The 25201-nt window shown below is 35.2% G+C and overlaps 1 protein-coding gene and 1 long non-coding RNA gene across 3 annotated transcripts in view; one reads left to right on the top strand and one right to left on the bottom strand.

Annotated features, from left to right (window-relative positions):
• nxn (nucleoredoxin) overlaps positions 1–25201 on the bottom strand; it is a 179212-nt gene that overhangs the window by 150132 nt on the left and 3879 nt on the right. The window lies entirely within an intron of this gene.
• On the top strand, positions 220–2251 carry LOC130241498 (uncharacterized). Of its 2 annotated transcripts, none has more exons than XR_008838881.1 (7): positions 220–341; positions 509–638; positions 1037–1095; positions 1189–1236; positions 1442–1552; positions 1630–1693; positions 2137–2251. It is a non-coding gene; the product is annotated as an uncharacterized LOC130241498 (long non-coding RNA). The 2 variants fall into 2 exon arrangements; XR_008838882.1 differs by having other exon boundaries at positions 221–341; positions 1464–1552.

Raw genomic sequence — 25201 nt, 5'->3', positions numbered from 1 at the left:
ATGTGTGTCCCAAGTGGGTACGTGGACAGATTTCAGGCATCTAAACTCATTAAAAACAGATTTATCTTTATGAAATACAGAAATCACTTTTATTTACATCTTGTCAACTGACCAATTACATTCATAAAGTGTCCTGTGCTGTAAAAGGATAGTAAAGTAACTATTTTTACTATATAACTTTTTTGCACCTAACGCTAACAAATCTCGCGATATGACTAACATAATCCCGCGGGATTCTAGGGCGCTGTTTTCAAATTTCATTTTCTTCCGGTTTTGTCCAGCACCACGAGAACATGAGGACGCGGCGAAAAGTTGGACAATGATCACAAGACTCCTACCGTGTAAGTACAGTTTGTATTCGTTTAATAACATTATTGAGTTTTACACGAAGGAACTGAAATAAATGATGCACATTGCCAGTAGCGATGTGGAGTTGCTTTGATTAGGCTAAAATTAGCCGTTATGCTAAAAGTAAGTCGCGTTTGAGCAATATGTCATGTTATTACAGGAATCTGGCGCTGTTTATCAGGGGTTCCCTACACTGGTCCTAGAAGACAGCTGGTCAACATGTTTTCCAGCATCTCTGCCCATCATCCACCTGCTGTGTGTTCAGTCAGAGCTGAAAATGACCATTTCAGGTGAGTTTGGAGTGGAATGGTGTGTAAATAAAACAATTTAATAATGATAATAATGCACGAATTTGTTAGAAAAGCTAACAAAAAGCTATATAGTATCATTCTAATGTAGATATGTCCCCAGCATTTATTACCATACCAGTATTAATGATTTAGTTAGGCTACAATAATAGGCTGTCATTAACAATAAGAACAAAACTTATGAGCATGTATATAAAAAAGTTATTTACTTAATATTTTACACTAACATAAAATGGTAAATATATGCATGTAGGTGTTATTAGCTCATCTGGAGATTTAACAGGTAAAGTCTAACCACTTTTCTTTTAACTGCTCCTGTAAAATAGTTTTTTTGTACTGTAATTAATTAAACTGCATTAAGGTTCAAATTTGTCTTGCAGGGTGAATAACAGTCAGTCATCTGTCAGACAGAATTCAATACTCTTTCTCCAGGCCAACTGTAAGAATCATATAAGGCTTTGCATTTATTTATTTGTTGTTCATTAAATAATTTCATGATTACCTTTCTCACTGTTGTTTTGTTTGTCTCCAGTGCAAATGATCCTTTGTCATCCCACTCCCTGAGGACACTCCAGAGTAGGTGAGAAACTTGTTGAATGCTTAAAAGTGTATTTAGGTGTATAATGTGTATGAGTTCACATTTGCAAACCTAGAGCTAGTTTTTATACCTGTGGTGAGTATTGTGATCTTATTACTGCGTATCCTGATAAACGCTTAAGTAAATAATTGCAACTAGAAACGTTAACGTCATCATAAGCCTGATGTTAGCTATTGCTCTGTTACAGTAATTGTCATTGTGGACTCCAGCAGGTCTACATGTTCTGTTAAGAGACTGGATTCTGAGAGCGAGATCCTGTCAAGTGTTCATCAAAGCTGAAGAGAAGAACTGCATCTGTGTAAGTTTGAAATGTGAAAGAATGTGTGTCTCTGTCTGTCTGGATCGCTCTGACTGTGATTTTGGTGTCACATTTAGGTTCAGCAACTGTCCGGAGTTGGTGGATGTTCTGTCCGAGCCAATTTAAAAGATTGATAAACAGGTACATATTTATCTTGCATTGTTTGTGTTTATTTCTGCACAATATTTCAGGAAAATATGTTTTACTACCCCAACAATTAACCCCGTATGTTATATTATTTAAACTATAGATTTCATCTGTTATTCATCATTGTACGTCTCCTTATAGACATGCCTAATGTTCAGATGTTTTAAAATGTTTGTACAGACTCAGGCTGTCAAGCAGACTAAAAAATATTAAATTATAATTTTAGTGTAAGCCATGAATGACAGTCTTTGCTTGTCACAACTGTGGATGTGTGGATATGGGCAGTTGTAAAATGATGAGTAGTAGGGAATGTGTATGTATTGACATTAGATACTGCTCGGCGCATTGCTGTTCATTCACAAAACATAACAGTAATTCTTGATATATTGTACGTTTTTAGTTGTAGGATAATACAAAATCATATTCTCTTCCCTCAGATGCTGTGAAGTGAGTCCAGATGCTACAGACACAGAAAAAGATGCCGCAATGGAGGAACACAGCAAGCACCTTCCAGGAAGAGCTGAAGAATATTAGAAATAAAGACTAAAATAACATTTCACTTGTGTTGTCTATATTTCTGTGTTGTTGCTTTGTTTATTCTTATTAGATGTGTCTGTTTAACAGTGATGTACATCTGTTACTATGTTACTATATGCACAATAAATAATTTGCTTAATCGTAACACTATTGCATCCTTGCATAATGTATTAATTATGATTTACACGTGATTACAATGCTATAAAGACGTTCAGGTATAACTGGTCTGAAATTGGACCTGATTGCATTTCACAGCTTTAAATAATAAGTTAGATTGTTTTATATGTATAATTAGGCTATTAAAACACTTATTATAAAGAAATAACACGTTTTAAAAACAACCAGAAAACGTACAGAACATGACATATTTCGACGTGCAGGGACCGTGTAGAAAAGACGTGCGATTCACGGCCAGAAGACGTAAAAGACGTCGGTTGGATTTTCATTTTGGCACTACTTTTCAACCAGGACGCAACGTGGCGGAGCGACGTCTTTTCAACGGTAATCGGACGTCCAAATGTTTGCTGGGTATTCACTATCTAAGCATTCCTCGGTATACTACCAACAAATTACGCCCCTGTACCCAAGTACACTGAAAAAAATTATTCAAAGATGATTCCTTGGATTGACTCAATTTTTTTACGTTAAGTGGTTGTAAACAATTTATTTGGGCTGAATTTAAACAAACAAATTAAGTTGAACATTGCTCAGTTTAATTTGTTTGTTTAAATTCAACACAAATAAATTGTTTGCAACAGTTTTGCATGCAACACTTTTTTCAGTGTAGCCTACCTAAGTTAATTTACATTTCATGTAAAAAATAAGAAATCAAAAAAGACCAAAGTATTATGCTAAATATCCGTACAAACGAACATGTTTGTTGTTTAACTTTCGTTGATAAAACAACACAATACAGCCTATAATAATGAAGGCTAGTTAAATAGAAATAACTTTAACTGCTTGAAACAGTAAACGTTACATTTTAGAAACTTCACAAATACTAATCAATAATAATATAAATAGTAATGAAGAACAAAAATATTAGCCTAGGCTTGTAACAACATAAGTCAGATGTTGAAAAACCTGGCTGGGAAGACGGCGATAACATGAATTTTCTGTTCTTCAACGAGAAAAAAAAATCGCAGACACGACACAATGACGGCGTTAATTATACAACGCAGTGTTTACGATCATATTAACAACTAACATTAATATCAATAACTCCTCTGGCTTTAGACTTTACCTTTTAGAGCTTGTTCTTGTCGGCGCAATATAAGTTTATTGCATGTATAGCTATGAATCAGATTATGAAGAATGATTAAGAGCATGCTTATCCTTTATTTCATCCTTTCCGTAAGGTGTTTTATTTATTTATTTATTTATTTATAATTTTTTAAATAATGATGACAATATTCACTGTCTAAGCATTCCTCGGTATACTACCAACAAATTACGCCCCTGTACCCAAGTAGCCTACCTAAGTTAATTTACATTTCATGTAAAAATTAAGAAATCAAAAAAGACAAAAGTATTATGCTAAATATCCGTACAAACGAACATGTTTGTTGTTTAACTTTCGTTGATAAAACAACACAATACAGCCTATAATAATGAAGGCTAGTTAAATAGAAATAACTTTAACTGCTTGAAACAGTACACGTTACATTTTAGAAACTTCACAAATACTAATCAATAATAATATAAATAGTAACGAAGAACAAAAATATTAGCCTAGGCTTGTAACAACATAAGTCAGATGTTGAAAAAAAAACTGCGTCTCTCCGCCTTTTGTTTTCTATTCATATTTTAAATTATTTGCCACAAAAACTAACATGTTGACTTTGTTCGGTTTAAGCGGAGACTTATTTGAGATTACAATGTTTCCAGCAGCACTGAGACGTGTTCCTGTAGCGCATGCAGATACTGTGGCAAAGAGGGTATCTTGCTCCGCCGCCTGCATTTCTCGGAAACCAGCTCTACATCGCGGAGCGGCGCGTTCTCAACTACCAAATATGCTGCTCTATTTCTCATCAACGTCTACTATTTATCAGTTTCTCTTTTGTATTTGGCCATTTTTGAAAAGGCCTCTCTGCCATACCTGGCTGGACTAGCTGGGCATTTGCGTTCAGTAGATGACACCGGAGCTGGCTCCGCATTCCATGGGCTGGGTGACATGACCGCAGCTCTGGAGGTTCGACGTGTTTGTCCATTTAACACTTATTTTTCTAAACAAGCCCAACAAATAGCTTCATCCTAATTATTGATTCGCCTTTCTCGTTCGCCACGAATCCAAAATGTTTCCAGATTGGCGCTGAGCGAGCATAAGCAGAGCGTAAAACACTGGCTGCACTCAGTAAACAATTTAACAGATGCCCCGTCTGCAGCCAAACTTTAAAAATGTATAAAGCATATTTTAATCGTTTAACTGATACCATTCATCGGTTACAAACGTGCCCTTTCGGTTATTGCTTAATCGGTTATTTTGAGCATCCCCAACTAAACCTCATGTGCAAGCTCTATTTTTTTTTCTCTCACGGCCGCACGCCGGAGATCCGGCATGGTGCCGGAATACTTTAAGCCCTGGTAAGATCATGTTTATTACTAAGAAAACTAAATCAAAATTATATTTTAATTGAACTCATCTGATCACATAAGGTACGCACAGAAAAGTCTGTTTAGTGTTGTGGAAAGGCAAAGCTGAATATCTGTGGTTAAACTGCCACCCAGCGGTCAAAAGCTGCTGGCGCACCAAGTACCGCTGTCGCCGCGGTATGAATGGCGCCATAAGGAACAAATTGAAGTAGTAACATCTGTATAACAAAATCAATAAAAAGCAGATGGAATTTTATTTGACACTATACAACGAAAGCTGCCAGCGGGAAAAAACTTTCAGTGGCCACAAGCACTTTCTGCACAAATGTTAAAAACACATCCGCAGATGATATGCTAATAAACGAGAAGAAATGCAAGTGACAGATGGTGGAAACATCCTTTAATGCTTTCGTTTATTGGAGAGTTTCATTCCAGGACACTTTTGAGACGTTATAAAACGGAGCTAATTTCAGGGTCAGTAGTGGGATGTCCCATTTCCTCCACGCTTCACATCTGGTAATGCTAATGTACACGCTGTAGGGCAGCACCTCTGTCCTGTTATTAGCCACACCTGCACCTTTAGTCAATCAACAGCTTTTGGGTCTGCACATAAAGCCCCTCAGAGTGTTACTGCTGAAACAGGAGAAGCGTGCAGGGCTGGTAATAACCCCTGGCAAATAAAAACCACACTAGCAGAAGAATAGTCTCCAGAAGCTAGCACTCAATAATATCTTGGCTTTATTGGCTGTGGTTCAACAGCACATGCCTGTGAGGAACATTTGGGTATTATGCTAAACAGGCATGACAGTCTGGACAAACTTAGACTGGTTCCATCAGATACAGTCGCATTATTACACGAGCAGATTAACTCTGCGTCCATTAGTCTCACTGGGGATATCTGATTTTTCTTAATCAGATAGACTCTGTTTTGAAAATGAATATTTTTATCCATTTCTCAGTGAACATAGGCTGTATTTTGGTGCATTTAAACAAAACCGATTTATTAAACAGATATATTTATTCAAATAAAATTTTAGTCACTAAACATTTTTAGAAATTTAAAAGATAATACAATTAAATTCAAGCCAAATATTGCAAAAATAAAGGACCACCTAGAAAATTTCAACTAAATTTGACATTTTTTTGCTGCTCTTGGTTTTAATATTTTTCTCTAACATATACATTTGAGTGTACTAGTTTTTGGATCATTATCGCAAGTTATTTAAGCTCCACATTTGACTTCAGTACTAAATAATCTAATGTATATGCACAAATATAATATTGTATAGCTTCCTATTAAAAATATGAATTCAAATGATAGATTTGTGAGGGGTGTACTTATATGCTGACCACTTTTTATGGTAATTTGTGGTAGGGCTAAATAGTGTGTGTTTCTGTCCATTATTCCATTATTATATCAAGTAATGCACCCTTCATTCAGAAATCTCTCACTTGTAATATGTGAGCATACACTGAAAAAAATTATTCAAAGATTATTTCTTGGATTTACTAAATTTTTTTACGTTAAGTGGTTGTAAACAATTTATTTTGGCTGAATTTAAACAAACAAATTAAGGTGAACATTATTAAATTTAATTTGTTTGTTTAAATTCAACACAAATAAATTGTTTGCAACCGGTTTGCATGCAACACTTTTTTCAGTGTATTTACTGTACAAAACCTGTCAGTCAACTATGAGGGAAATATAATAAATAAATAAAGCAATCGTTCATTAATCGTAATCGAGTTAAAATGTATAATTAATCGAGATTTTAGGCCAAATCTCACAGCCCTAATTTGTAAAGCACAGAATCAGTCTAATGCTGCATGTTGGCAATATTCAAAAATACATTGTATGGGTCAAAATGATTGATTTTTCATTTATGCCAAAAATCATTAGAGTATTAGGTCAAAATCATGTTCCATCAAGATATTTAGATTTTTTTTGAAAGCTTTCTACTGTGAAATATATCAAACCTTGATCTTTGATTAGAACTGTACAGTGCTAAGCACTTCACTTGGACAACTTTAATGGGGATTTTGTCAGAATTCCAATTTTTTGTTCGAAAACTCAGATTCCAGATTTTTAAATAGTTGTATTTTGATATCTATCCTATCAAAGTATACTTCAATGGAAAGATAATCATTTTGTTGTTGTTGTTATTGTTTTCAATTTACATTTTTGTGGTCCAGAGTCACATTTGTGAAACTTAAATGCACACATATTCCCAAAAGCCCAAAGATACTGTGGAGCTGTGAAATATAATATTTTTCCCTAATGCTGATGTGAACAAATTAATAAAAATTATATATTTAATATTATATTTAATATATAAATATAAGGTGACGCGGTGGCGCAGTGGGTAGCACGATCGCCTCACAGCAAGAAGATCGCTGGTTTGAGCCTTCCGCTGTGGCAACCACTGATTAATAAAGGGACGAAAGCCAAAAAGAAAATGAATGAATGAATAATATAAAAATTATATATATATATATATATATATATATATATATATATATATATATATATATATATATATATATATATATATATATATATATATATATATATATATATATTAGGGGTGTAATGGTACACTGGAATCACAGTTTGGTACATGCCTCAATTTTGAGGTACAATAGTAATAAGCAACAAATGTCCATTACTTCCCAGGTAGCAAAGAATTCTGGCCCAGAATTGGCATAGAGCTGGCACAGGAGGCATTCATTCGGCACTGGCATACAGCATGTAAGCCAAAGTTTGGCAGAAGTGGCACCGTCTTTAAGGTGGCACACAAGATTTGGGCCAGATGTAAAATGTAATATTTGGCCCAGATGATAAAAATTGATGTGGCCACGTAAGTTTGGCCTGTCTTGGCCTACATTTAAACTATATTAAAATTGTTTTAGATTAAAGAAAATAATTCTACCAATCAGGTCGCTTTGAGAAAAAGCAAGCCCATAGTTTGCCTAAAACGAATTGCTAAATGGGTTTATCAATTTCATTGCAATCGTGACACACCAACCTATCTGGCCCAGTTATAAGTTATTAACTTGGCTGAGACTTGACCCAGATATGGTCTACGTTTGGCCCTTGTCTGGAAGTTATGTACTGTAATTCACTGTGGCATGTGGGCCAAGCAAAACCTGATTGTGTGGGCCAGAGAAATTGTGCTAAGTGGGTCGCATTTGTGGTTTATTTAGAAAAGGCAGAAGTGTTTCGTCACAATCAGCTATAGAACTGAAGAGCTTCTTGTGATGCAAACGTACAAAATAAGCACAATAATGAAAAAATAAACTTCAAAATTAGGAAACTGCATATTAAACATTGACAGTTATACACACATCTTTTGCAGCATCGTGTTTTTAGACAGTGTGTGATGATAAAAGACTTTCACCCATAGCAGCAGCGCTCATTTATAATACTGTCAGTTCCACAGCAGTGGACCAATCAACAGAACTCGGAAGTGGGACTAGTACTACTACGGGGTAGCAAGATGGTATGACAACAACATGTTAAAAAAGCCCATTTTGTTTGTTAACGGATGTTTTATTTAAAGCATCTTTATTAATTAACAAATTTTTAAACCAATCTATTGATCTAAAAGAGAAACCAAAACTTCAGACAAATATCACAAATTCAGTTCTCTTCAGCATCTCGGAAAATGACTCTAAGGAACAATAGAGGTGGGCGATATGACCTAAAATTAATATCACGGTATTTTTCATCTTTTGAACGGTGACAGTATAATATCATGGTATTACTTTAAATAGCAAAATAATATACATCTCAAGGAAGAACAGACAAAAGAAAGTCTCACTTCTATCACTCTTTAAAAGTTTTGGTTTGGGTCATTTTAAATGCTCAATCTCGTTATGAGCTGATCTTCATTTCTCTGTGTTTCTGGAATAAAGCAGGCAAGTCAGCCGCACCAATTTATAAGCAGACAGAGCAGGATTCTCATGATGACCACCGGCGCAATACCGCTCTTTGTTATGAGCTGTAGTTTCAGTGTAAACTTAGTAAAGGCGAGTTTCTTTGGCGATGATGTCTACAGTATTAGACTTTATATTTAGCGGACATTTGCGCTGAACACGCGGTGAATGCAACGCATCAAGATTCAGGCACCTTCTCCGAAAACACTCGATTGATCTCAGCTGGCAGATCAACATTTACCTCATGTTATGATCGCTGTCATCTGCGCCATTATTATTATTATAACTTTAGGTGAGGTTTGCAAACCTATGCACTTTTCACTCTTCAGCCGTTTGCATTTCCTGCAGTAACAAAAGCTCCCTGTTATCTGACAGGGATATGCAAGTAAATGCAGCCGTTTAAGGTGCATAATTGATTTATTACAGTATTGACGGTATTAGAAAATACATGTCGTGGCGCAATGTCACACCGGTGATGACTATGACACCGGTGTACCGCCCACCCCTAAGGAACAAACAGTAACACTAAAAACAATCCCTGACCCCAAACATAATGTCTATTTGTTTTAACGCAAATGACCAGAAATAAACCAGCAATCATTTTAGCACTGTAAACAACAATCTGAACCCAATCAAGCTTCTAAACATGTGCCCATAATAAGAGTATCAGGTTGTTTCCAAACAGCGGCTATTCTTGTCAAAGCAATATAAGAAACATGTCGTCTACAATAAAAAAACCTGCATTTAGCTGGTGTTAATTTCCCACCCTGTACATGACTTGGCAACTGCAGCTTAGCAGCTTCTCTCCGAATCTAACATCTGTCTTGGAAGAGCAGAGAAGTCATTTGGGGTCAGAGCAGGTCTCATCCCTCAGAGGTAAAGGGACGAGCAGAAGCATCCGGAGCGAGGGGTCGCAGTGATGTCTTCAGAGGCGCTAATCGGCTGTAATCCACTTGAGATGAAGCGATTAGGAGGATTTGGCGAGGCTCCAGATCGTCCCACTTATAACACGCTCGCGGTTGATTCCCCACATTCGTCTGAGTTATATAACGTTTCATCAACCCCCGTGACTCATTCACTTTGGTTCTTGTTAAATCACAAATGCGCTGCAGATTTTATTGCTCTGGGCAACTCTGACAAGAAAAAGGCCAACTGGATTAATACTTTGAGGGAATTTAGCGGAGGGTAAACTGTAATAAACCCTTAATTACATATTTTCACTGTAGAGACGTTTGATCTCAGGACCAAAAAAAAAGTAAAGAAATGAAGATCCTCATTCAAGGCGTCAAGACCCTTAATTAAGACGTCAGTGGTTTTGGAGATCTTCGATAGTCAGCTTCTTTTTATTTTAAACCTCAACTTTTATTTCCTCTATCAAAATGATGGCTTGTAACAGGCAACACAGAATTCTTTTTCTTTTTTACCAATACTCTTTACATCTCATCACATAGATTAGAGATCTATGTAAAATGTAAGAATATAAATGATATTGATGTTATTATTTAAGTTAATGGTGAATGAAACATGGCTAAGTATATAAATAAATCAAATATTAAAACAAATTTAAAATAATAAATCCATCAGGATTAAGGTAATATTAACTTCAATGTTTAATGTAATATTTGATTAAAGACATATTTACAATATAGAAATAAACCAAACGGCAGCTCAACGGTTATCACTGTCGTCTCACAGCAAGAAGGTTGCTGGTATGAGTCCCGGCTAAATCAGTTGGTATTTCTGTGTGGAGTTTGCATGTTCTCCCATGTTCACGCATGGGTTTCCTCCAGTTGTTCTAGTTTCCTCCACAGTCCAAAGACATGCGGTATACAGTAGGTGAATTGAATGAACTAAATTGGCCGTAGTGTGTGTGTGTGTGCGCATGTGAGTGTGTATGGGTGTTTCCCAGTACTAGGTTGCAGCTGGAAGGGCATCCGCTGTGTAAAACATATGCTTGATAAGTTAGCAGTTCATTCAGCTGTGGCGACCCTTAATGAATAAAGGGACTAAGTCAAAGAAAACTGCATAAATGAATGACAATAAACCAAACACCGCTAAGAACAACTGTGCACACAAACGTTTTTAAGTATGCGTACACTTCAAGGAAGTGTGAAGAGCATATTTTTGCATCAAAACAATTTGAGAATCCCATATTGAGTGAACTAGTGTATATGCAATATTCTAATAAAAGTCATATAAATAAAGTGTAAAGTAATTTAGCTATTTTTTCAGGTAGATTAAATAAAGAAACAAAACCAAAATAAAAAATACATTTAAACATAGTCAATTAGAATTATATGGTACTATCTGACATTTATGTCAAAATTGAGTTATTCGTTCACATATTCTTATTAAATGACAACTTATTTACATTATGTGATGTTTTTTATAAGTTGTTTACTTTTAGAGTACATTTAGGGTCTCTGTCATGTTAATGTACAACTGTTACACATATATTATATTGTTTGCTATATGCAATGTAAAAACTTAGAAGCTCAATATCTCAAAATGCAAATATCTTTTAATATTATATTATAGCTTATAATTCACGGGCGATGAAATATAAAGACTTTTTTCATTAAAATATAACTTAAAAAAATTATAGTAATAATTGAGAAATGTTATTTTATAATTATATAAAACAAATAAAAAATATATATAAAACTAGTTGTAAAAAAAAAGAGACTGATTAATTGGTTTACCCTTTGACTTTCCAAGACATCTTGTCGATGTCAGTGGAGATCAGTTGCAGTAATGAAATGTATTTTTTATTTAATGCCACGTCAGCAACCCAGGCTATTTTCATGGCAAGAACATTTCAATAATAAATATACAATTAAAAACAACAGACAAATGAATACATAAATAATATTTTTAGCATTAATACATGATAAAAATTCTACAACTTTTCCTGTTGTCACTTTACTAAATATGTCCTTAAGATTGTTTATTTCAGCCCGATCTCATGAGAAAATGTAAGTATGTGGCGAATTTGTATTTGTATGAGCTCAGTCGTACGAACATGTACAATTTTAAAAAGCAGGCATGGCACCCAACCCTGCCCCTAAACCCAACCATCATTGGGTGATGAGCAAATCGTACTAAATTGTACGTATTAGATCGTACAAATTCATACGAATTAGCCACTAAATGAAAAAGTTTCAAACTGCTGTGAGATTGCGTTGGTTTATTTTATAATAAAGCCTTCAGGAGTCATTAAAAGCAGGACAGTCCTAGATCAGCAGCAGTTTTGTTTCCCACATTCTAGATGTAAAAAAAAAAAAATATATATATATATATATATATATATATATATTATTATCTTATTTACGTTGAAAATAGAAATTAGTCGGCACAGTAGCCTAATGGTTAGCGTGCTGACATATGGTTCAGTAGCCGTCAGGGCGTCCCGAGTTCGAATCCCGGCTCGAGGACATTTCCTAACCCTACCCCTCTCACTCTCTCCCACTTCGCTTCCTGTCTCATTAATGTCCTATCTAATTAAGGCAAAAAGGCCAAAAATAAATCTTTAAAAAATTTTTATTAAATTATAATTACAAAAATTAAGCTGAATCTGAGGGCAAATAAAACATTTGTGTGTAAACTATTTACATTTGTTATAGAAAAGGGTTACCCTCAACATTTAGAAAAATATCTTTTGTGATGTTTTACTAAAGGAGGAGGATACAGACACTAAGAAAAGAGAGAAACCATTCAAGTTGAGACTTACACTGAGCACGACTGAGGCAGGATTTCACTTTGTGTCAAGACAAGACAAAAAAAATACACTTTGCATTTCACTCCACGCACACTCATGTCAACAGCAGACTCACAGCAGAGTTGGCGCCAGTTTGCGAGGGTGCCAGACCGCCAGGAGAGACAGTCCGCATGTTGTTCTGTGCTTCAGCCTGAAACCACCAGGCAACCATCCACCACACAGCAGCACTGAATCACTGACACTGACTTAATACAGCAGTGAAAAGATCACTCCTGTCAGACAACAGCTTCATCAATGAAGGACTCATCTATATCCTCCTACACCATCAATACATCCAAATTTCCCTTAGACATGCTGGGACAGGTTTAAAAAACAACATATCTACAGTGGAGATCAAAATTAGGTAATGCTAAAATAGCACTTTCAATTTACCATTATAGTCGAATAGTGTTTTACAAAACTAGGGTTCCAAGATAAATTGTCGTGTGCATTTTGCAAGTAAAGCTGGTTCTGTAATCAATAGTAAATCTCCAGCATGTGGTTTCAGATGGGGCAACATTTACTATATACAGAGTCGCAGTTCACTAACAAGCTACGCAATTTTCCATTCACTATGACAGATGATTTAATTGCCTGTTAAAGAAAGCGAAGAAGTCATTCTGCATTAATGGCAGCTGTTTGCGTAGCTTCTCAGTGAACTATGGCTATGTGTTGCTAGCTGCTACCTCTGAAAGCAGGTGAAAATACTACGATTAATAAAATTTTTACACTAAACTCATAAATTCTGTCGAGTGTTTGAAATAAATCCTTTTGTGAAATGAATCCGAAGTTGTGTGTTAGTTCAGCAACTGCTATGAGGAATAGCTGGGTTTCTTCTTTTTGGTGTATTTGGTGTTTTGTGTGAGAGCGCCCTCTGGCTTTCGGAGGAGATTTACAACTGATGTCAGAACCGTACTTCCCTGACAAAATGTGCATGACAATCGCAGCTTTGACATACAGTTGAAGTCAGAATTGTTAGCCCCCCTGAATTATTCGCCCCCTCTTTATTTTTTTCCCCAATCTCTGTTTAATGCAGGGTTTTTTCAACACATTTCTGAACATACAGTGAAAGTTTTAATAACTAATTTATAATAACTGATTTCTTTTATATTTGCTATGATGACAGTACATAATATTTGACTAGATATTTTTCAAGACACTTCTATACAGCTTAAAGTGACATTTAAAGGCTTAACTAGGTTAATTAGGTTAACTAGGCAGGTTAGGGTAATTAGGCAAGTTATTGTATAACGATGGTTTGTTCTGTAGACTATCAAAAAATATATAGCTTAAAGGGCTAATAATTTTGACCTTAAATGGCTTTTAAAAAAATGTAAAACTGCTTTTATTCTAGCCAAAATAAAACAAATAAGACTTTCTCCAGAAGAAAAAATATTATCAGACATACTGTGGAAATTTCCCTGCTCTGTTAAACATCATTTGGGAAATATTTAAAAAAGAAGAAATAAAAATTCAAAGGGGGGCTAATAATTCTGACTTCAACTGCAATTGTGTTTGTGATTAATGTTTACAGAGTGTCATGGTTATATATAACCATAAATATAATGCAAGAGGTAATCCAAAAATGACAAATGTTCCCTTTTTTAGCTGTGTAAATTCTTGATTTATATGTAGTCAATAGCTACAAGCATGTGTCTAATTTATAATGTAACAAATATTTCAACTTTAGAATTATGAATAGTTGTATTCTGATAACCAGGACCAATTTAAAGTCCATAAATCCAGGTCTATACAAAATGGAAAACCTAAATGTTCTAGTTTCCCAAATTTGTAATTAAGTAAAGCACATAGAAAATATATTATATAAAATTATTGTCTACAGAGACAACCTTGTGTATTTTACAAACAATACATTTTATATTTTGTTAGTATTTATGTATATTTAAATGTCTAAAATATTAAATCAACATTATTTCTTTAAAAAGTTTAAGGCTTAAGACAACCGCTGTGTGTGTCTTTCTCTGGTTCATCACGAAAAAAAGCAGATTTGAATTTAGCAGCTGATCACGTATCGCACTGAACATTTGGATCACACTGGTGTGATTGTATGCACCAGGGATCAGACTTGACCGATCACACTGGTGTAATAATGTGTATCAAAGGGTAAAATCTGCTTCTAACACAAAATCATTATCACCTGTTAGAATAAGTCAAAAGACAACCTGGAAATTTAAGAAACTTTTGGTTGTCTAATTTTTTCCACTATAGCATTGAATCTTCCAGTCAAAAAAGTGATATCCATTCTCAAACAGCAGCTAAAGAGCAAATAGAAAATCAAAAGAAGCACTGGTCAAAAAGAAAGAACATGGATGGTAATAGGAATCAATCATTGACAAAAGTGTCCAGTCACTCTGGAATTATTGCATGACAAAAAGAAAGATGTGCCAAGGAAGAGCCAAAAAACATGCAACATCTATCAAATTACACTTCCCTAAGGTATTTTGGGGAATATGAGAACTGCATGAATCTATGGCTCTACTGTACTGAAGCTCAGTATAGTCAATGAATAAATTATGCATGTATTTTTCCTCAGATTTTCCTCACAAGGTGCTCGAAACATTTCCTCGAGACCTGAAACATTCTATGAAACAACATGAATAAAGAGCCTGCATTCACAGCACGCACCGTGCATTATTAATGTATAAAGTTCTCTTTGTGAAGAGATAGCTTTCTTATGGGCTCATTACTGCCACAATATTTCAATGAGGTGATGTAAAGTCTTATTTCAAATAAATATCATTTAAAATAAAGTTTTATGAATAAAAGAATTATATAAAAAAAAGTGATTAAGCAAAAAAAAAAAAAGGTAATGTATTTTTAATGATGATTCTGCCAATCTTTTATATAGTTTCCATCAACAAACTTTTTTTACAAACAGAATAATACAACTAAAGAGACAACAATCTATTGACATTTAGATCAATGAATAAAAATGAGATAAAAAGGAATAAAAAGGGATTTGTTTATTATCTGTTTTGAAGAAAGACATATGCTGCAATGCTGTATATACAGCAACTGATCTTCCATTGAATGTTTTCTTTTTGAGACGTGGATTTTAATATTTAATTTCAAGATAAACAAAGATGTGCTATGTCCAGTAGTTAGATTGGTGTCAGAGTTGCATGTTCAAACCTTACCATCATTGATATCAACAGGTTAAAGGGATAGTTCACGCAAAAATATCAAATTCTGTCATCATTTACCTCCACTTGTTCCAAACCGTTTTGAGTTTCTTTCTTCTGTTGAACATAAATAAATATATACTGACGATTGGTGAAAAAATACAAATAAAACAGCTTTTGACCTCCATAGTATTTTTTGATTCCAACAGTGGATGTCAATGGCTGCTTTTTTCCAACAAAAAAAGCTGGGTTCCACACATTCAATTTGTGTTGGGGAAACATGAAGGAATTCAGTTAATTTAATAGTTTTACAAATGTAAGTGGACAGAACATAAAACAATTAAGTTGTTTTGCATCGTTTTAAATTAGTAGTTTGAACAAACAACAAATGTAATTTTTTTGAACGAACATTCTTCACTCAGAATACCATGTTTTGTGTTCACCAAAAGAAATAAAATGATAAATGTTCGATGAGGAAAATGATTCCTTTTTGGGTGAACGATCTTTTTGTATAACTGCTAATTTGAGAGATAATGTTTATTAATTGTTTAGATAAGCATGGTTGTGTGTTCAGTAGTAAATCTCCTCCAAAAGCCAGAGGGCGCTCTTGGGCAGGAAACTGCAAACATGAAAAAACCCACGAAAATCTCTAAAAACAGAATTGAACTGCTTTCATTAAGTTTTAATGCTTTTCATTAAAACGTCACTAATAATCACATGACTACTAAATCATCTCATAGATAACTGCTAATATTAGATAAATGTTTAATAATTATATTGTACTTTAACTAGGGTTGGGTCCATCGCCTATGGTCAAAAGATAACACGATACTGAGCCGGCATCGCAATCTTCCGCCGCCTCTCCCTTCACAGCAGCAACCACCTTGCGAAAAAAAAACATTTAGGCCCTGTTTACACTAAAACGTCTTGGTTTTAAAATGGTATTTTTGAACGAAAACGATCCACGTCGACACTGGCGTTTCACCTAGCATTTCTGAACAGCCCTCCGTCCACACTATATCGCTGAAAACGCAGATTACGTGACCACACACACACACACAGACACTCTGTCATGACCTCTAGCATATGCGCACATCTGAGCTCAAGACACCAAGCGGTTGCTTTGAGCAAAAAACCCCAGAGAGCGGTTCACGTTGGACAGTTTATCAAGGATGTACCACTGGATTGCGTCTCACTAAAGTTGTTTAACATGATATTTCATTAATCTTGTCTCTGTCTAATGACTCTTCGTTCTTTTGAATCTATCAGGTAACATGTCTCAGCATCAGTACACTGCTTTAATCTTTCACTTTCATGCTTGTAATTAGTAATTTTAGCAAAAACCTCAGATACTGTTGGTTGGTTCCTGTTGGTTTTGCACCTTTTTTACCAACTAAGTTTGTCAACCCCATTATAATGACCCATTTATCACTCTGCCTATTCATGCCAGAGTCCGGTGGAAAAAGTGATTGACAGGTGGTAATTTGTGTATACCTTATCTTTATTTATTTATGATTTGGTTATGGGTAAAACAAAGACCATGCGGGTCAGGTAGTTGAAACGGAAGCCAACCCTTACTTTAACTAAACCTGATTGCTGAATCAGTCGACTAAAACAGTTCAAATAAATACACATAAATCTCACCATTCAAGCTCACATTTGTTACTTACTTAAAATACAGAAAATAGACAGAATTAGCAAGCATAAACTGCCATTCAAATCATTCCACTCACAAATCTGACTTGTTGACAGAATTGTAAGATATAAACTTAAATTCAGATGGAAAATAGACTACTATCTTACAATTGTCAGGATTTTTAGTCAGAAATCAAGCCCTCTTGTTTCCTAAAATGAAGAAAAGAATGGATTAAACTCTCTGTCAGAAAAACGGACAGAAAGGCCTCTTACAGTCCAGCTAGACTATCATCTCCAACTTGTACTTGGACAACAAACTTGTTCGGGGTCACAGCCTGACAGCCATTGTTTTATTTCCCTGTACAGACTGCTGGGAGCAGAACGGTTTCACGTTGCCTGAGATTAGGCTTTTACCCCTGGCTGTCCTTTCCCTGCCTGTTTTCATCCAGGTAACCAAAAACCCAAGAAACCAGTCCTTCGCTCGAATTCACCACGTCCACACTCCCATTGTCACCATTCACAACATTACAGTGCTTCCAGTGAGAAAAACACAATGGGGACTGAAAGGAGGCGTAAATCTAGACTGTAGCAAAGAGTTCAATCTGGCGAGTGCTGCGTAGCTTCTCGCTAGCAACTAAACACATTCCTTACATAATCTTGTCACGGGAATACGGTGTATGATGTGCAACAGACTTAAAACGCTTCACTGAATGTAACAGGCCACTGTAGCTGAAGGCAGGGGTTTCAAAGAGACCCCCAAATACGAACATCCGTGTGCTTGGACCGCCCAACCTAAGATGTAAATAGCATCTCGTCAATGTCAGGCCCAATTTTAACTGTGCAAAAATAAATAAATGGGATGTTTATTTGTGTATTTATTACATTTGTGATATTCGCTTGGTGCTTAAAGAGGTGTTTAAGATGAAAAATAAATTACCGGAGTGGGACTTCTTTTCAGCTCTGGAGTTTTAAGTCTTAGACTGGCCCACTTCAGTTAACAACTGACTATATTAAAATAGCGTCATTTCCAATTCAGTACTTCACAGTGAAGATTTACTTGAACAGTTAACACAATATAATGTTTAACAGTATCAGAATCTATTTTCTGTAAGAATTAGCGCTCCTAAATATCTAAACCTTGAAATGAAAAATATCAAATAAATACAAATATATATTAAGCTACATGTATACGTATAAAATAAGGATTAAAATTAAATGAATTGAATTTTCTAATGACACTATCACGTCTGTTTCAAGGAAACAGCTGCTTCATAACTTCAAATATTGTTCATAAATAGGAGAACATTAAAGGCTAGCTAAATCTCCAACACTGTTCTTTAAAACATCACAATGTCCTTTTCTGCAATATCTGAATATATATTCTGTGTAAAATTGTTTACAGATATCCAGTCTTTGAACACAAATAGAGAATAAAACAAGTATTGCACTGTTATCTCCCAGACATTTTAACCACAACTTTCTAATGATGGCTTCATCTTTTTTTTTTCTCTTTTTTAGCTTTCTGATCAAGCTAAGTCAGATTCATTAATGTAGTGAATCATCTGATTTTATTAATGGTCTCAGCCAGGGCATTTTTTATTGAGCAGGTGTAATATTCATTAATATTAATATTAATCATTCAAATTCTTATATTCACTCAGTGGCAATCCTGTTGGGCCCATGAATAGTGCTTGGTAATGTTACGGATGCTGGCTCTTCACTGTTAGCAGCAAACTGGACAAGAGGCTGCTGCTGCTAAAGAGCTACAGTACAAGTAAACGTTCGGTACATAAACGGTGGTTTGCAGACATTGTTGTTTTGCACTGCAAAGACATTGTTGTATCTCTTAACAAATGACTTTGCTGATGAGCAAGGTGCCTTTTTAAAAAAAAAATTGTATTAATTTCAATGATGAGCAAGGTGCCGCTGTTGGGGAGTCGAATGATAACTACGTCATCGTTAACCTGCAGGCTGCATTCTGCTCATGGGGCTGCGAGAAAATAAATAAAATAAGTGGAGCTACAGTAAAATAATGAATAAAAATAGTCAGGCTATGGTCAAATAAATAAATAATGAAATGAAAAAAAAATTAAAAATCATAAAAATCACAGGCATTCATTGATAATTGGAAGACAGTTTGGTACAAGCTGATCACACATTGACAACAGGCTACAAAAACTGACCATGTAGTAAAATAATAAATCATTTTCAAACACAACTTTTCTGATCAAATTTAAATTAGGTGCGTCTTTAACCAGCCCTCAGCTTTGTCTCAGTGAGCGACATTATCAGCACACGGCGTTACTCAGCATAGAGAAAATCTGTGTTCGTCGCGCTGAGCCGAATGTACCGCTCACTGATAGCGAAGCTGGTATTATCACCTGCAGATAAGGCCGTCTTTTTCTCTCCGCCAGCCCTGAAATCAAAGCCGAGCAGAGGGGCACAGCTCTAGGATATGTGATGAACGGGGAGCGCCGGGTTTTTCATCAGATCACTGACACCCCGATGACAGCAGCCCTTAGCAATCTCTGAAGCTCCGAGCAGCTGTTTCTGAACCTGCAGAGATCCAGAAGGCCTCCTCCTCCTCGCGCATGCGAGACCGCCATGCCGGCTTGACGATTATTTTACGACGCTGGCAGATCCGGGCTTTGGCAGTAACTGGGCTAAAGCCGTAATTGATTTACGAGCAGCTTTCTCCACTGTGCCTGACGCTAGTGTCCTTGTAAGGCAGTGCCAACACAGACTTCCCTTGATACTCTGCAGACAGCCACCACCAAACACAACTCCTCAAATCCTCTGACCCACTAAGAAGAAAAAAAACATCACTGGAAAAATACTACAAATTATTTGGCTCCAGAGACAGTAAATGCACCAATAAGTTTGCCTCACACTGGTGAGTGGGCTTGACAAACCACCTGTAAAAAACACATTTTTTCATCTCTCTGACACTTTAACCATTATGTGCTGTTGGAGATGTTTTCATCCACTCTGTGTTTCATAACCTTATTCTGTGTTTCAGCTACCCTTTTTTATGTTTAAAAAAGTTTAAAAAACTACCCTTTTTTATGTTTTTTTATGTTAGGAATGAAAACATACACTAAATTAAACTGCTGTAAAAATGCAAATTTCTTTCAGTTTTTTTTTTCTTTTTGCATAAATCTGTTAATCAACCTCAGTCCTGATTAAAACTACTAAATTGCTTCATTCATAAAGGATGTCACTGATTTGGTGAAAAAAAAACACACAGAATGACGTATTTTCAATGTAAAAAGTAATTGTGGACTGGATTTTTTTTTTTACCTTTTATCAAAGTCTTGGACATGTGAAGCAATATTGCCTTTGATGCATTCTTTTTTATTAACTTTCATTTTTTGATTCCTAATTTACTGTGTTGGTGGCTGTTTTTGACCCATTGACTTTCATCATAACCACATTTTTTAAATTACAAAACCATGACACCATATAATCATGCGTTTATAATTGTTGTTGGTTTTTCCTGTTGGGAAGAGGTCAAATGTTTAATTTTTACTGTTGATCATCAGTTGGAACCTTCAACCGTTTAGATTAAAAAAACTACTACAGAACGACATGGGGTAAATAAGACTGTGTATTTTTGCACCATCAAATGTGGTTATAATGGAAATCAATGGGCCAAAAACAGCCACCAACAGTAAATTAGGGAGAAAAACTGAAACTCTAACAATGCATCAAAGCCGATGTTGTTACTAATCGTTCACATGTCCAAGACTGTGATAAAAGGTGAAAAAATATCCAGTCCATAATTACTTTTTATATTGAAAATACGTCATTTTGTGTGTTTTTTTACCAAATCATTGACATCATTTATGAACTTGGCAATTAAAGAGTTAAAATCCTGTAATTTTCTAAACAATATAGTAGTTTTGATCAGGTCTGAGGTTGATTAACAGATTTATCAAAAAAAATAATTAAACAAATGTTTATCTGATGCATTTTTACAGCAGTTTAATTCAGTGGATGTTTTCATCCCTAACATAACAAAAGGCTAGTACATTTGAGTACCAGACAAGTCCTTACAACAACAAAAAAATACAAATAAATGGACAAAACACACACACACACACACAGACACACAGACACACACACACGCAATGAATAGTTTCTTGTTACAGTCACTAAAAAGAGCAATAAATCCCATTTTTCAACGTTGGCTACTGGTCAACTATAATCCCGACTCCTCATTGCAGATCCTGCGATAAGTGAATGCACGTATTGCGATTTTTCGATGCTGAAACATCATATTGTGTGCAGCCCTATACCCTCTTCACCTGGTCTATTTCCTCCTCTTTCACTTCACTCCGTCTGTCCTGCTTTCCATCAGCCAGAGATTTGCTTACCCAGTCATGGAGAGATAAGCCCTCCACTCCAAAAACAAATCCCTCACCATGTTACGACCCTTTTTAATATGCTGTGGATTTCAGACTCTGTAACGTCTGCAACCTGAAGGCAGGTAAAAGATTTTGCTATTAGAAAAAAAACAACATAATTTTCATTATTCTTGCAATATTACAAAGTAAAACATCATCTTATTTTAAAAGGCCAACATTAAAGGAATTTGGAGTCGGTATCGGTAACCGTTAACCGGCTGATTTTTTTCAAGACGACAAGGTGTACAAAATTTCTATGCAGGAAAATGACGGCTTCAGTCCATGTGTGCCTGAATACTGGTAGACTCCCAGAAAACTATAAAGCACTGTTTGTTTCATTTGTATCTTTGCTCTACTGCAGGGGTCACCAATCTCGGTCCTGAAGGGCCGGTGTCCCTGCAGGTTTTAGCTCCAACTTGCCTCAACACACCTGGCTGGGTGTTTCAAGTATACCTAGTAAGACCTTGATTAGCTTGTTCAGGTGTGTTTGATTAGGGTTGGGGCTAAAATCTGCAGCACACCGGCCCTCCAGGAACAAGTTTGGTGACCCCTGCTCTACTGTATTTATCAATGCTTGTGATCAACTTATTATATTTTATGCAGAGGCACTCTTCCACAAAATTCACAAATCAACGTTGGGTCAAATATCGACAAACCTACCGTTGGGTTACTTTTATAATTAAATTAAATATAAATTAATCAGAATAAATTATCCCAAAACTGTAAAAAAAAATAATAATAATAACAATAAAATATTTATATCATGACAACAAAAGTTTTTTTTATCTTGTCATACAAAGTTTACCTTCATATTTAGTCAGTATGACTGATGTAAATTTAGGCGACTAGAGAGGTTTGATTAGACCAAAAAATTAAAGGTAGTAATTTTTTAATGATTATTATTATTCATTCATTTTCTTTTCGGCTTAGTCCCTTTATTAATCTAGGGCTGCCACAGCGGAAAGAACCGCCTATTATTATTATTATTATTATTATTATTATTATTATTATTATTATTAATATTATTGTTATTTTACAGTGAATGTATTTGATTTGGTTAGGTTTTTCCATATTTGATCTAAGGAGTTCCAATAACCCAGTATTTTCAGTGTTCTTTCTGTTTTTAAAGGCATTTTAAACTATTTATTGTAAACATTATGTTTATTAATTTGAGTTTTAACAATAATAAAACCAAAGTAACATGTGAGGTATTGCTAGACACACAGAATGCCATTGCCATGTCATTTTACTTCTGTTATATATACATTAGCAACTCACACTGTCCCATTTCTCAAAAACGTGCTTCTCCCCTTGGGCTCTGAAAACACTCGACGTCACTTGAACAGCCCCCTCCCACTGATTAGCATATAGGCTTTGCATACAGGTTGATGTTGAAAATGAAAACTAAAATAAGTGTCAAAAAAAGGAAACCATAAAATGACATTTTCATTTGAATTGTGTCACTATTTTAGCGTAAACGTTTATAAAAAGCTTCAAAATTATGTTTGCATTTTATTTTTCAGTTGGCTTTTCATTTTAATATTGACAGTCTTAAGTCGTGAAAATGAAATGCTAAATGGGCAACTTCAATTTAATTATCAATTTGACAGGGATGATGTGTTGTCACAATGAAAATGAGATTTAAATAATAAAATAATTTCATTTCATTTTCAATTTTGGCAGATAAATATACAATTGGTGTTTTACAATTAAATTGTTCATCCGGTTTTTATTTTAATTTCCAATGTTTATTTGATTTATTTCAAATTGGCAGGAATTACCTTCCATAACTGACATCCACAGCAGCTAGAAAATACGAATGGATGCACCCAGATACTATGGAATAATCCAAATACTATGGAAGTCGATGATTACCGGTTTCCAGTTTCTTCAAAATATCTTCTTTTGAGTTCAACGGTAGAAGGAAAAATCAAACAGGCTTGGATCAAGTAAAGCGTGAGTAAATGATGACAGAATTTTCATTTTTGAGTGAACTATCCCTTTAAATAAACACAAATAATCAAGATTGGCTTAAGTAATGTTTATTTTGGTTTCATGCAGTGTATAGTTGTATACTCTGCAGTTTTCAGTATGTAGTAAACCAGTATTCCACAGCTGAGGTCTGGTCAGAGATGAGTCCTGCAATCAAACACAGCCTCTATTTTGCCCCGGGAGAGAGGGGGGGAAATGAGCCACTTAATACCCCGCGGTCCCACAACCTCAACTCAGCTGTGCAGCAGGCCAGCATCACACAGCAATTAAAGCCTTCAAACGAACACAAACACAAAAGAGCCACTATATTCACTCTCTCATGAACAGAGGAAAGACGATTCATCCTCATGCTGCTGGGTGCTCCAAATATTAGGAACGAGACGTTGGTCCGTGAGAGTCTTCACAGCTTAGACGCTCCGCAGGACGCAGGATTTTATTACATCAAAACAAACAGTCTTATCTGGAGCAGACCGAGCCGGGTGCATCAAACTAAATAAGGCTCAAGTGAAAACCGAGATGCGTGATTCCCCCTAACAGCGGCCTACAATGGTTTAGGATTATTTATGGCTGCATATTATGTTACGTGTTCCGGTTTAGTCTGTCTTGCTAAAGGCAAATGCATTTTGGTATTCAATGTTAAACGTGTTGCTAGTAAGAGGAAATAAGCAGGGGGAAATGTGATTTAGTGTTTAAGCCTACACAAGGAGCAAACTATACTCTTATTTTTATGTATACAGCATACGTTTAAATGTTTATAATTTATTATAAAACTTTTTAAAATATCTTTATTGCATTTTAACTGCACTGTAAAAAATTATACGATCAATTAGTCATGACAGCATATATTTTTAGATCATTGTAACCAAGTTAATCAGGTTCTAACTTAATTTTCTAAGTTATGCGAGCTGTTTTAAGTCAGTTTAACATTATTTAAGTTCAATGGACCCACAAGGTTAGTTTGATTCAGCTTAAAAATGTAATAGTTTTATTACAGTGATGTCACTCCGATAATGCAGAAGTAAAAACAACAACAAAACAAACAAGCTTCTCAGTACTTTACATCAATATTTATGACCACTTGTTTTGTTTATCTATACATTTCCAACTCCCCCACATGTCAGGAACAATTTGAAAGGTCCCCAAACTCCCTCAGAGATCTTGTCTCTTAATATATACAGTTGAAGTCAGAATTATTAGCCCCTCTTTGGAATTTTTTTTCTTTTTTTAAATACTTCTCAAAGTATGTTTAACAGATCAAGGAAATTTTCACAGTATGTCTGATAATTTTTTTTCTTCTGGAGAAAGTCTTATTTGTTTTATTTCAGCTAGAATAAAAGCAGTTTTTAATTTTTTTAAAGCCATTTTAAGGTAAAAATTTTTAGCCCCTTTAAGCTATTTTTTTTCAATAGTCTACAGAACAAACCATCATTATACAATAACTTGCCTAATTACCCTAACCTGCCTAGTTAACCTAATTAACCTTGTTAAGGCTTTAAATGTCACT

The sequence above is a fragment of the Danio aesculapii genome, chromosome 15, assembly GCF_903798145.1.
Source record: "Danio aesculapii chromosome 15, fDanAes4.1, whole genome shotgun sequence".
Classification (NCBI taxonomy): Eukaryota; Metazoa; Chordata; class Actinopteri; order Cypriniformes; family Danionidae; genus Danio; species Danio aesculapii.
The sequence above is the reverse complement of the archived record's forward strand: the minus strand, read 5'-3'. Positions and strand labels throughout refer to the sequence as shown.